Source organism: Callospermophilus lateralis, unplaced genomic scaffold, assembly GCF_048772815.1.
Source record: "Callospermophilus lateralis isolate mCalLat2 unplaced genomic scaffold, mCalLat2.hap1 Scaffold_103, whole genome shotgun sequence".
NCBI lineage: Eukaryota > Metazoa > Chordata > Mammalia > Rodentia > Sciuridae > Callospermophilus > Callospermophilus lateralis.
In genome coordinates this window covers 1,639,305-1,653,089 of record NW_027510486.1, presented here as the reverse complement: position 1 = coordinate 1,653,089, position 13,785 = coordinate 1,639,305, and the positions used below count along the sequence as shown (strand labels likewise).

The following is a 13,785-nucleotide window of genomic DNA, read 5'->3' as shown; positions in this document are numbered from 1 at the left end:
AAATTGAAAAACTGCTATTACTTTTAAAACCATTCTTTGATGCCCTTTTTGCTTAATTGGCCATGGGGTGGGATGGGTGTAAGCAGGAGTACCCTTCACTGGAGGACCCTGTGCAAGGCCTCAGGAGCTGGAGCCAGTAGAAGGCCTCTGTGAGCGTGCCTTTATGTCACTATTAGCAGGTTGCTTAATGGCTTCATAACTCTGAACGCTGTCTGCGCTGCGAGTGGGAGTAATGAGCATTAGTTAAAAGAGGCAAAGAAAAAAAGTCAACCAAGATATTAAGTGCTTTTTTTGTCTCCTGGCTTTAAACAAGCCACTTTGCTGCAAACCAGTGATCCTGCTGTTTCTTCTCTTTTTCTTTTTCTGCTAGGTAAATAAAAACAAGAAGTGGCGTGAGCTGGCATCCAACCTAAATGTTGGCACTTCAAGAAGTGCAGCAAGCTCCCTGAAAAAGCAGTATATCAAGTACCTGTTTGCTTTTGAGTGCAAGATCGAGCAAGGGGAGGAGCCCCCACCTGAAGTCTTCAGCACCGGGGACACGAAGAAGCAGCTCAAACTCCAGCCACCATCTCCTGGTAGGTGGCAGCGCTACAGCTGGCAGAGGAAAGCCCAGGGTGCTAGAGGCCAGAACTGGAGGCTGCACAGCTGTGGGGACAGGGAGAGAGGAGAGGAGGGGCGTTCCAGACGTTTGAGAGGAAGTGGTGTCTCCTTTTGTTTTATTGTTTAATTGTACCCACTGGCAGTGCTTAGGAAAGTGAGCGTAAGATTTAGGGTGTTGTCCTCTGTGGTCGGCACCTGAAAGGCCTCACTCTTTTGCTTTTACCTAATTTAGTCAAAATGGACTTTGCAATTCTGAGATATATATCTTTATTTCTTATACAAGAATTTTTAAATTTGCCACATAACTGCATAAAATAAACATCACATTCACCTGTTCCGAAATTTAGCCCTGCTGCACCAGGTCACCTGTAGGTATAACAGCTGGCTAGTGCCAACCCTTCCTCTTCCCAGGGTTTAGGTTTGTTTATTAGCAAAATGAAATTCATACTTGGTTTCTGATGTCCCCTACCCAGCAGGTTCTCACTTTGCAGGAATCCTGTGAACCACCATCAAGATCCGTCCATCTCTACTTCTGAAAGGGGTTGAGTGGTGAGCTTAGACGGAGTCCAGAGTCAGGACCCTGCATGCGTGTGGCTCTCCAGGCAGACAGGATGCCTGTGCCTGCCTCTCCAGCCCCTGGGAGAGCCTGCCCTTCTTTGTAGCTCTCCCACTGGCCTTCATTCTCCCACTTAGGATTCAGATTTGAAGTTACCAAGTCTCTTACTCTGATAGTAAATGCAGTACTTGAGGCAGGAAGAAGCTGGCAGCATGCTCTGCTCTAGGTGACCTTCCCACCAGAGAAAATCCTACCAATTCTGTTTTTGGCCACTCGTCATTACAGAGGACATTTCCAAGCCCAGTGACTTTCAGCAGTGACTTTGCTGTGCTGTTCCCTGTCCCTACACAGGAGACAGAGGCTACACACACTGCTGGTATGAGCACAGCCTACGCTGAGCAAAGCTGTCGCTCTGTTCTGGTTGTATACAGTGGGCCAAGAGCTTTCAGCATGCTCATCACTTTGCCTTCATATCAATCCTGGCTCTTGATGCTGTTAGATACCCCTGAGAAAGCAAAGGCAGGAAGAATCTAAGTTCCTCATAGCCACGCAGCAGGGCCACAGGAGGTCAGATTTGGGGTGTTTGACTCTAGCTCATTCACTGAACCCACCAAATGCCTCAGCTTGTATGACAATGTCTTTGTAGCAGATAAATGGTTGTTACCTAGAAGGCAGAGAAAGGAGTTGTTCCCTTTTGATGATTGCCTCCAGCTCCTGTCTGGATGGCAAAGCTGGTATCTAAGGTTGCCAGTCAAGCCGTCTCACGTAAACACTTTTCAGCCTGGAGTACACTTGTAGAAAATACACCTAGATTTAGACCTGTAGGTTCCAAGTATAAGGAGGAATCCTCCTCTTTGACCCCACCCTTAAAAATCTTGAGCCTTTGTCACTTAGGGTGTTTCTGAAAAACTGGGAAATCTAATTTTTTAAATTGCATGTTACATTGAGTTCACAGAATGAAAGAAGCTTGCCACAAACAGCTCTGAAACTATTTTTCCAAAATAAAAATTCAGTGGGGTGCAGGGAACAAAGTGGTGATGTCTGCAAAGATCCAAGGGAAGGAGCATGTCCCTGAACAGTCTGTGCTTGTGTGGGGATTGCTCTCCCAGCATGCCTCAGCCAAGCACTGAGGCCTCACCACAGTCCAGATCCTCCAGAAAGTGGAGGCCTGTTCTAACCACTGGCTCTTTCCTTCCCCTTTTCTAAAACTGCTGCCTTTAGGATGGCATTACATTTGAGCTAAACAAAAGAGGTTAGATTGTGCATGCACCCTTTGGATCAGATGGAGCTGGGGTCCTGCCTGTGACACAGGAGACAGTGAAAACAGAGCCTTGATTGTGAAGTCAGTGGCCAGCCAGGAGAGCACTGTGCTGAGTTCTGTGGACCCCACAAAGACTGGCCAGAGGGTAGTGAGCAGTGGCGTCCTCACATCCGAAGTCAGACCTTGCATCAGTTGTCCATGCACCTGTCAGGTGGCCTGTCTGGGCCTAATGCCACCACTAAGGAGAGTATCTCTGAAACATTTGTATTGCCAAAGAAGGAAATTAAAAAATCTTCCTAACTATTCTCCATGTCAGTATCTCATAAAAGATTATTCCATAATCTTTCATCTAATTTTTAGCAAAAAAAAAAAGTGTTCTTTGAAGTCATTAAGAACACAATTATAGGGCTGGGGTTGTGGCTCAGTGGTAGAGCATTTTTCTAGCATGCATGAGGCAATGGGTTAGATTCTCAGCACCCCATACAAATAAATAAAATAAAAATCCATTAAATATTTTAATATATTTTTTAAAAATACTTAAAAAAACCCACAATTATAGAAGGATGCAGTAGCGCCACCTGTAATCTTAGAGGTTCAGGAAACTGAGGCAGGAGGATCACAAGTTCACAACCAGCCTCAACAACTTGGCAAGCCCTAAGCAACTCAGAGAGACCCTATCTCTAAATAAAATATAAAAAAGGGCTGGGGATGTGGTTCAGTGGGTAAGCCGCATTTGGTTCAATGCCCAGTACCAAATAAAGAAGAACATGATTCCAGTTTATTCCTATCAGCACATCCAGGTAAACTAAACTAAATGATTCCCAAGAAACATTCTAGATTTTTGTCCAAATAGTCTCTGAACCAAATGAAAAAGCTAAATCACAGCCATATGCCTGTAATCCCAGCGTCTGGGGAGGCTGAGACAGGAGGTTCACAAATTCAGAGCCAGCCTCAGCAGTTTAGCAAGGCCTTAAGCAAATCAAAGAGATCCTGCCTCTAAATAGAAACATATAAAAGGGCTGGGGATGTGGCTCAATGGTGGAGTGCCCCTGGGTTTAATCCCCAGTACCAAGAAAAAGAAATGAAAAGAAAAAGCTAAATCACTTGGCTGTATCCTAAGAGCATTGCATTGGTACAGCTTTGATTTGATGTGGCTTCTGTGTCTCAAGATATCCGTATAGTCGGTCACTGGAGGCATGACCTCTTAGCCTCTGGGGCTACATTGCATAGGCACACCAGACACCCAGGTGTGCCCACAGGAACCTGGACAAGGCCTTGAACTGTGGTCTGCATCTCTAAAGGCACCAAGGGGTCTCCATTACTGAACCTATAGAGTATCGCAGAGCAGTTCCAGACATCAGCCAGGCACAATGAACCACCAACCAGGTGGCCCCAGCAGGCCAGAGGGTGGAGGAAGCTGAAGGGCTCTATGGAGAACCAGGCACAGAAGCTGTACATTCAATTAGTAAGGCTGTAACCAAAAACCCATCCATCTTTGCTGGCAGGTGGCTGACTGAATTTCTATTATTAGTTGACAGGTGATGTCACAAAACCTGTCACAGATCCAACTAGGGAATCCTCAGTGAAAGATAAATGAGAAAGGGGCTGGGGTATAAACAAAGGTGCCCTCTGGTTGACCTCCAGTCACCAGACCTGGGACACATCAGCTGCTGTTCTCCTCACCCTCCTCCCCACGTCCCTCCCACCAGAACTAGGTTCAGTGCTGTGTAAATTATCTTCCCAGCTAGGAGCCTGGCTGTTCTGTGTGAAGCTGTGAATGTACTTAACCTTCAGTAACCTTTCCATTGCTTACTTTAGAGTATACATTTGTAGCTTCTGGCAAAAGGTAGTGATGTCCTAGAGAGCTAGACCTGCCTGCTCCTAAAGGCTGCTTTTTTTCCCCCTAGAAAGGAAAGGGGAAAACCCTGGCAAGAGAGAATTTTTCCTTTTTTTTTCTAATTTTATTAGCTGTAAATGTGAGTACTTGTACATAAGGGTCATTCTGTGATCACAGCCTGTGCGCCTGGTTTCAGGAAGGCTGTGGGGAACCTGCTTGCTTTAAGGAGCAGGCGGTTTCTCATCTGAAGCCCTGGGGGCGGCTGGTCTGCAGGACTGCCCTCGTTTGTTTGTTTGTTTATTATTTATTTATTTATTTATTTATTCTATTTCTTTTTTTATTGTTGGTTGTTCAAAACATTACATAGTTCTTGATAGATCATATTTCACACTTTGATTCAAGTGGGTTATGAACTCCCATTTTTACCCCATATACAGATTGCAGAATCACATCAGTTACACTTCCATTGATTTATATATTGCCATACTGGTGTCTGTTGTATTCTGCTGCCTTTCCTATCCTTTACTATCCCCCCTCCCCTCCCCTCCCCTCCCCTCTTCTCTCTCTACCCCCTCTACTGCAGTTCATATCTCCCCCTTGTAAAGGGAAAAATAATGCCCTCGTATATTTATAAGACTGCCTTACCCCTTTTATTATTATGACCTACCTGCTCAATATGCATATCCCGGTTTTGCCAAAATTTTATTTGTAAGCAGTCATTAATTTTTTTCCTCAAAATGCCTGTGTTAGGGGCTGGGGTTGTAACTTAGCGGTCGAGCGTGCACCTAGTGCATGTGAGGCCCTGGGTTCGAGCCTCAGCACCACATAAAAATAAATAAAATAAATCCCTGTGTTAGTAGAGATAGTCCAAAAAAAATGTAGAGATAGTCTTCTCTCATGTGCGAGAAATCTCGAGTCTCTGTGTGCCAGGCATGCAGGGTGGATGGCACATAGAGCACAACCTGTGACCAGTCCAACCAAGGGCCAGGCAGGTCTGTAATCCGGCCAGAAGGTCTGTGCTTAGAGAGAGTCTTTATAACAAGAAATCATCTACTCGATCCCATTTCTGCCTTCTTCACAGTGTGCCCTGTAATCTGGGTACTTGTTTCACCTCCGTTTTCTCGGCAGGGACATGTGAATAATGCTAATCATAGTGAGCCCTGAGTATTTCATTGGAAAGGAAGCAGAAACAGTAACAGCAAATGTTCTCCTTTCCAGTCAGCTCCACCCTGCCTGCCCTCGGTTCCAGTTGTGAACGCCCTGATTGTGGACTCCGAGAGGGCAGGGCTGTCGCTTGCCTGTCAGTTTGCTACACCCTGTACCCAGGTGTAGAAAAGACCGGAGTTCAGTAGGCACCTCACCCGTACCCAGTCAATATGTTGAACCAATATCTGCCGAACATCCAGCATGTTAAGGACCATGATGCCCGATAGCGCTGGAGCCTTTAAAGTAAAATCTCAGAACTTCAGCAGCAACATTAAAGAACTCCAAACCAGAATAACTTGTGTTTTTTCGTGATGAATCTGATTTTATAATTCTAAAAACAACTGAGTTGTTAAGGGCTGTGCTTAGACACCCAGGTGTTGAGAGGGTGTTAAAATAACAGAAGGCTCATTGATACTTTGTATCATTTCTTATTTCTTTTCCTGTTAAAAAATTTCTCAGTCCCCAAGACTCCCAACTGTTTTCTAATTTGTTTTTTTAAAACAGCACAATAGTGTGCCAATTGTTGTACTAAAAATTTTATCCTGTTTTCCTTTATTTACATTTAGACTAGATAGATAACACTGGAATAAACATTGCTCTGCCTAAAGCCTTCTTTTTATTATTTTCTTGGGATAAATGCTTAGGAAAGCAATTACCCAGTCAAAAGGTATAAATGTTTTATGACTCAAAAATGAAGTATATGCCCACATATTTTACTCAAAAATAATCTTATCAAGGATCAGTATAATTTTCACTATAAACAATGTGAAGCAACTAATTTTACTGACTGTTTTCAGTGGATATTGGTACTGTTTCTTTTTATTGTCCTTTTTTTATTGGTACATTATAACTATACATAATAGGGGATTTGTTGTTACATATCCATACATGGACATTATTGATACTATTTCAATCAATGTGCATTATTTTAAATTGTTTCTTTTATGTACATAAAAAGCAAAAACCAGCCACTTGGCAACCTTTGCTTTCTTTCTCCATTTTCCCTTGCCCACCACCAGCTAACTCAGGATCTTTGCAAGGCCCACAGACCCCCCAGTCAACTGGCAGCAATTCCATGGCAGAGGTTCCAGGCTACCTGAAGCCACCCACCCCAGCCTCCACTCCTCATGGACAGATGACCCCAATGCAAGGTGGAAGGTATGTTAAGAGAACTATGACCCATCCAGAATCAGATTTATCTTTTGATTTTTCAGGAGCAAACTTCACCAAATGAAGAAATAGTATGTCTAGTGAGTTTTTATTTTATTTATTTATTTTTTTCTAGTGAGTTTTTAGATGTTGATTATTATTAGCTTTTTTTCATGTAATTTATTTTGGATGGTTTTGCATTGGTAAATTTCAAGATTGGTTTAGTAACTCCTACTATTATCATTAAGCTTTCACTTTTTGTTTTCTTTCCACTTTTTTATTGGTACATTATTGTTGTACATAATAGTGGGATTTGTTGTTACATATTCATACATGTACACAATGGCAACATAATTTGGCCAGTATCACTCCCCAGCACTTCACTCCTCCCTGCATACCTCCCATCCCAGTCTCTCTCCTTTACTGATTTCCCTTTAATTTACATGAGATCCCCTCCAGCTTTCTTTTTCTTTTTCCTCTCTAGCTTCTACACATTAGAAAAAAAGTTCACCCTTGGCCTTCTAAGTTTGGTTTATTTCACCAGTGGTCTCTGGTTCCATCCATTTTCCTGCAGATGACATAATTTCATTTTTCTTTGTGGTTGAATAAAACTCCATTGTGTACATATACCACATTTTACATATACCACATTTTCCCTATCTATTCATCCATTGATGGACACCTAGTCTGGTTCCATAGTTCAGCTATAAACATGGGTATGCATATATCACTGTAGTAAGATGATTTGCACCAACTTGTGAAAGTGTTTCTTTTTCACTACATCCTTGCCAGCTTTTATTATTATTTGTATTTTTGATGGCTGCCATTCTGACTGATGTGAGATGAAATCTCAGTGTAGTTTTGATTTGCATTTACCTGTGCCTGATTTTAGCTTTCATTGTTTGCATCTCTTCAGAAGCAGTACAATCAGTGTGCATGACCCTTTCTCCTACGTGAGTGATTCATCATTCCCAAAACGGAACTCCATGACTCCAAACGCCCCATACCAGCAGGGCATGAGCATGCCAGACACGATGGGAAGAATGCCCTATGAACCCAACAAGGACCCCTTTGGTGGAATGAGAAAAGGTACATGCAGAGGGGCCTCTGCCCATAAGCAGGCCTAAGGACACTCTTCGCACTGCTATTCCATTGCCAACTTACCTGTCCATTCAGAACAGGTAGAAGCGCGTGCTCTCTGGGTTTGGCAGCCCCCAGCTTTCCCACCCTTCTGTTTGTGGGAAACATGTTAAGCATCTTAGTGCCTTATTTTCCTCATCTAAAAATTGGGAAAGTAATAGGACCTGCCTCAGAGGTGTCATGAGGATTAATTGAGTTCCCGTTCATAAGCCTGTAGAGGAATAAGGGGCGCCTGGTAAGCAAACATGATCAGTACTACCTAGCAGCAGTGGTGCTGTTCTGTTAGTTTGAGCCAGGCACAGTGCTAGGTGCTAGGTAGGATAAATCATGCATAGCCCTACCCTCAAGGAACTGACACTCCTAAGAGGGGGGAGATTAGGCCTCAAATGGCTTATAGGATTATGATTGGTAGAAGAAAGGGGAAAAAAAGAAAGGATAGCAAGAGGTTGGGGCAATGAAAGGGAGGGAAAGGTACTGAGATTGTGTGGTTCTGAGGGCTCTGAGATGTCAGATATCTGAGGACAAGGAAGGAGCCCCCTCAGGACGTTGCTGGGCATATTTGTAGAGGTGGCAGCTGCCTGGGGCGTAGTGAATGTGGGCAGGTTGAGGCATCCAGGTCAGACAGGGACAGGCCCTCCACCTTCATGGCAGATGGAAAGATTTAGTTCTTTGCCATGTAAGGGGTGTTCAATGGGGAAGTGAAATGACTAGATTTTTTTTGGTAAAAGTAAATTATACATAAATAACTGACCATCTCACGGTGCATGTATTGAGAGAAGTGAGTGGGGTCAGAAGTTCGTTAGGAGGGTGGGGTTGAGAGTCAAAGGCTGGTGGCTGGAGGCACTGGTAGAAGAACAGGACAGTGAGGGAAATCCAGCATCACTGTGACTGTGTCCAGGTGGTGAAGAATGGGTGGTGTGTGCAGGGTGTGACTTTGGAATCCCAAGCACAGGGACAGTCTGTAGCTGTGGGACTGAGAGTAGGAGAGCGGGAAGGTTGGGTGAACCCCTGGAGGAGTCCAGGAGTGCTAGGCGGGTTTCTCCCAGGCTGCGTCCACATAAAGTCCTGGCTCTCCCCCAGCATGTCAGCCCCAAGCAGAAAACCTGGAAGTTTGCTTTTTGTCATCCTTCCAAATACAGCTGGGTCCTGTGAAATTGAGACATGATGCAAACATGAGTGAAAAACATTTCAGAAATAGTGAATGATATTTTTATGGAAGCACTTAACTCTGGGATCCCTTAATAAGGAAATCTGTGCTGTTATATTGTCTAAATAGAGAGAAACATAAACCTTGAAGCTTTATGTTTATGGTTTTCACAAGTATTATGGAAACTGCGCTGAATAGGGATAGGGCTGTAAAAAAATCTATTTCCTGTGGATTTCCATTTAACTGTTTTAATTTGGGATTAAAGTACAAATTTTTTTAGTATTGAACTAGTGAAAGGAAAAATGAAGAATCCCCAAAATTTAAATATTGGGTATATACCATTAAACATCTGAGATTTATGATATTTCAGAAAACATAAAGCAAAGATAATTTCTACTTTTTCCTTTCAAAGGTTTCAGGGCTACTTATTCCAAGTAAACATTTTGCAGACCATACAATAATCTGTAGGCTCAGAAATTCAAAAGCTTGGTGCATGTTAAAGGTAGATATGTTTCATAGTGATACAAAAGGCTAGATATAACATTTTGTCAGTGTTTTTGTGTCCGTATCCCATTTTTAGACTCTGAAAATATGAGAACAAAATGGGGAAAAATTAGTATTGCCAGCAGCTGCGGAGGCTGAAGCAAGAGGATTGCAAATTTGAAGCCAGCCTTAGCAAATTACCAAAGCCCTCAGCAAATTGTTCAGACCCTGTCTCAGAATTTTAAAAAGTACTAAGGATGGAAAGTATACCTGGGTTCAATCCCTAGTATCAAAATAATAATAGTAGTAGGAGTGATAGTAGGAGTGACAGTTAATAGTACTCAATAGTATTCAAAATCTGGCCTCAAAATCTACTGTGGACCATTTCACTCTCCTATCTATCTGTTGTTAGCTAAAGTAGTATTTGTCTTGTTCCTTATACCTATAACTTTTCATGCTTTAAAAATGAATTTGGGGGTTGGGGTAGTGATTTTGGGGTTACCTTGCCAGGCACTAGGTAGATATATATAGTGTGCTTCATCAGCTATGTAGACAATGACTAGAACAATCCCTAGTATATTTCAGCTCACTTGCTGAAATTTTGGTGTCCTTATCCCACTTTTAGACTTTGAAAATATGACAATAATATGGAAAAATTTGTATTTTAATCCCAAAGTAAAACAGATATATAGAAAGCCACAGGAAATAGATTTTTTTTTACAGCCCGATTCCTATTCAGTGCAGTTTACATTCTTTACATGCCTCATTCTGTGAGGGAACTTGGCAGTGAGCTGACCAGACCACTCTCAGTGGAAAACATGCTCTTTGTCGTGGCTGCCACCCAGAGACAGCTCCTGTGGGAGTTGCCAACCCATGGTGTGGCAGCATGGTGAACCCAAGTGCCAGGCTTTTGCCTTATTCCTGAGGTACCGATCCCGAACAAGTGATCATGGTGTTTGTATGTGGCTTAAGTAGTTATTTTGAGTATCTGTAATATCTGAATACATAGCTCTACTTGATTTTTGTAATGGAATAGATACACCTAATGCTCTAGAGCTGGATGGGTTAGTTCCTAATATTTTCTGTTGTGAACGGTGATGCAGTGGCTGTTGAATTCGAAGCACTTGTGACAGTGTTTCTGCAAATCTGTCCCTCACTCAGATTGTTCAAAGGACAGGAAGTTTTATTTTGTTTGTTTTGTTTTGTTCCTTGACTAAGTATCTCAGTAATCTATGATCCAACAAACCACCCCCAAACTTAGTGGCTTCAACAGCACCACTTTGCAGTGTCTTCACTGTCTCGTGGCTGTGTTAGGCTGGCTTGCTCTTGGCTCCATATGTTGTCAGCCAGGACACTGAGGTGGCTTCCAGCATCTGATAGCTAGATTGGGAGCTCTGTGAGTGGTGTCTCCTGAGTGGCCAGTTTCTACAGAAGACTCCTGAAGCTTTGGGCTTGGGACTCCTCCATAGGAAATTTTTGCCTAACTTCTTGGTCCCCATGACATGATAGATGGGGCTCAAGAAGATAAGACTCCAAAGGGAGTTTCCAAAAAACATGTCCCAGTTGCAAGAATTTGCTTGTACCCATTGGCCAGAGCCCCACTGGTCAATACTAATCACGTGATCCAGCTCAAAGTCACTAGGGAGGAGACTTCACAGGCTGAATATCGGCAGATGTGCTTCTTGGGGTTGTGGAAGAGTAGCCTCCCTTAGCAGGTATTGAGAACTCCGGGTACTTCCAGCACGTGTGTAAGAGAGTGGATCCCCCACCCCCACCAGGGATGATTAATATCAGTCATTCTAATGTTTTCCAGTCAGACTGTGGGGAAAAGGCCTTGTGATCGTTTTGACTTGGATTTCTTTAATTATTAGTGAGCTCCCACATCTTTTCACATGTCACTTGTTGATTGTTCATTTGTTTTTCCTTTTCTTTGAATGGGTTTGTCCAGTTTTGTCTTTTTTCCTATTGGTTTTTAAGAATTTTTTTTGTGTATCTGGGAATTAAGCTATTTAATTTTAATTATGCTACTTGATTTTTTTGTTTTCACATCTACAAAATGGAAAGTAATCTCAAAACTGGTTCTGCCAGGCTTGAAGTGCAATCTTCTGTCAAGTAGGAGGAAGTGCACGGTGCGTGAAGGCCTTGGTCCCGAGGCGGCCTCGGGTTCGCCTCAATGCCGTCCTAACAGATGTCTGAGCTCACAAACTTAGTCAGTGTCTGCCTCTCCCAGCATAAAAGCAACCATCATAGAATGAAGAAAGTATGATGTATCAGTTAAAGTTTGCATTAGAATGTTTAATTTGCCTGAAGGCTCGTTTCTGGACTTGGTCCCATTTCCTCAGCTGAGCCAATGCAGATTTGCATGCAGGGGCTTATTGGCAGGCTACCTCTGTTAGAAATAGCCAGGGCCCAGCCCATCTGGAGCTATTCTTAACTCTGGTGATTTTATCTGTTCTGATTTTGGAAGAGTCTGTGCATGGGTGTTCAAGTTGAGGTCTTCAAGTCTTCTCCCTCATAGTGGAACTCACTGAGTATACACATTTCATTGTCTTCCTCACAGCTATGCCATGAGATGTTGAGTGGCCTCTTGTATAGATAAGACTTAGACCTCACTGGTATGGACCTGGGCCCCGAGTGGGTTGCTGGTTGCTGCATAACAGGTGAAGGTCCCTCAGGCTGGAGTCAAGGTGTTGCCAGGACTCCCTCTGAGTCAGGCCCTGGGTCCTTTTCAAATTAATTCAGGTTGTTGACAGAATTCAGTTCCTGTGGTTAAAGCCTGGTTGACCACTGGCTTGTTGACTGATCCCTGCCTCCTCTCTTTAAGGCAGTCCTCCCCAAAGCAGGGCAGTGGCTTCAGGACAACTGAAGGTCTCAGACTGGCTCCATCTCCAGCCTCTAGCCAGGGATTTGAAGGGCTACCTGGATACTCTCCTTCATGGTTAACTCACAGCTGATTAGTTACTTTAATTATACCTGTGAAATTCCTCTTAGCACCTAATACACCATAATCAGGGGCAGCAGAAGCCATGCTGTTTCAAGGCTCCGTCATGTTCCAAGCAAGGCAGTCATTTAAGGTACACATTGGGGTGGCAGAGGTGTCTTTGGGGACATCTTAGGGTTCTGCCCCGCCAGGACCCACCTGACTTCAGACCCTGGGTTCTCTCATTAGTATTGTGGTGTGCCATGTGGACATGGGGCAGACTCCTAGAAGGAGTTAACTTGCAGATGCCTCATTTTATACCTTTTCTTCAAATATTGCAGTGCCTGGAAGTAGCAAGGCTTTTACAATGCAAGGCCAGATGCCCAACAGCAGCATGCAGGACGTGTACAGCAAGAGTCCCGAAGGGGCCATGTCCAACCTGAGCATGGTTCAGCAGCAGCAGTTTCCCTATGGGGCCAGTTACGACCGGAGGTGAGTATTTTTCAAAAGGAAGATGAGAAGAATCAGGAGAAATGCTGTTCTAACTTACTCTCCTGAGCCCTGGCGCTGAGCCACTGGGGGCAGCCCAGTGGCCCTTCCTGTCTAGTTGCCACTGATCCCCAGGTGAGTGTCAGCTGGCTGCCTTCAGGGACAGCCACAGCAGGACCACAAAGAAGGACCTTGTCCCCAGGCAACCAGATGGCTTTGTACTTTTGTAAGCAAATTCATAGCATAAATAAGATATTTGGGGCTTTTCTGGCTGCTGCTAGAGGCTTCTCCTGTGAACTCAAGACCCAAGGCCACTCCTCAGCACATCATGCCACACTGCTGCACCCAGCATGTACTTCCCTCTCTCAGGTGGTCACTGTCACCACAGTGAGGTGGCCCAGCTGCAGCAGGTGTGACTTCTCTGGGAGCTACCAGACTCCTGGATTTCGCAGAACCAGCTCTCTCCTCCCCCCTCTGTTTCTTAAGGAATGTCTGAGGGTTGTAGTGTCACGCTTTGGGCGTTCTGGAAAGGTCTTTCAGATGTTGCTCCTTCTGATGTTTCCACTCTTCCTTCTAAAAAGAGAGTGCACATTACTCCTTGATAAACAGTTCTGAGAAGGCCTGCCACGTGGCCCGCATGAGCCTCTCTAAAGGAAGCCATCTTGTCACTGAAGTGGCCAGTTAGGCCACAGGACCAGCCCAGAAGGAAGAGCGCCATTGAGATGTCAGAGAGAGGTCATCATAAACTGCCCTACAGCAGTGGCACGGGGGAGCTTTCTTTGTGACGAGACCCCTCCCCTGTGCCCCTGGTTCAATATGCCCTCCCCTTTGTGGGAGTGTTCGCTCCCTCCCATCCAGGGAAGCACTCAGGCTTTAATGTCATATTTGATCTTCAAAGAAAAAAAAGAGGAGAGACTGGAAGCAACGAAAGAGTGTGAGTGGAGTGCCACTCACAGAGCAGAGCTGGCTCTCAGGCCACTTCCTCCAGGATCTGGGG

The 13,785-nt window shown here is 44.2% G+C and overlaps 1 pseudogene; it reads left to right on the top strand.

The window, feature by feature from the left end:
• The window catches only part of LOC143639972 (AT-rich interactive domain-containing protein 1B-like), a 35,727-nt pseudogene that overhangs the window by 11,360 nt on the left and 10,582 nt on the right, over nt 1-13,785 (top strand).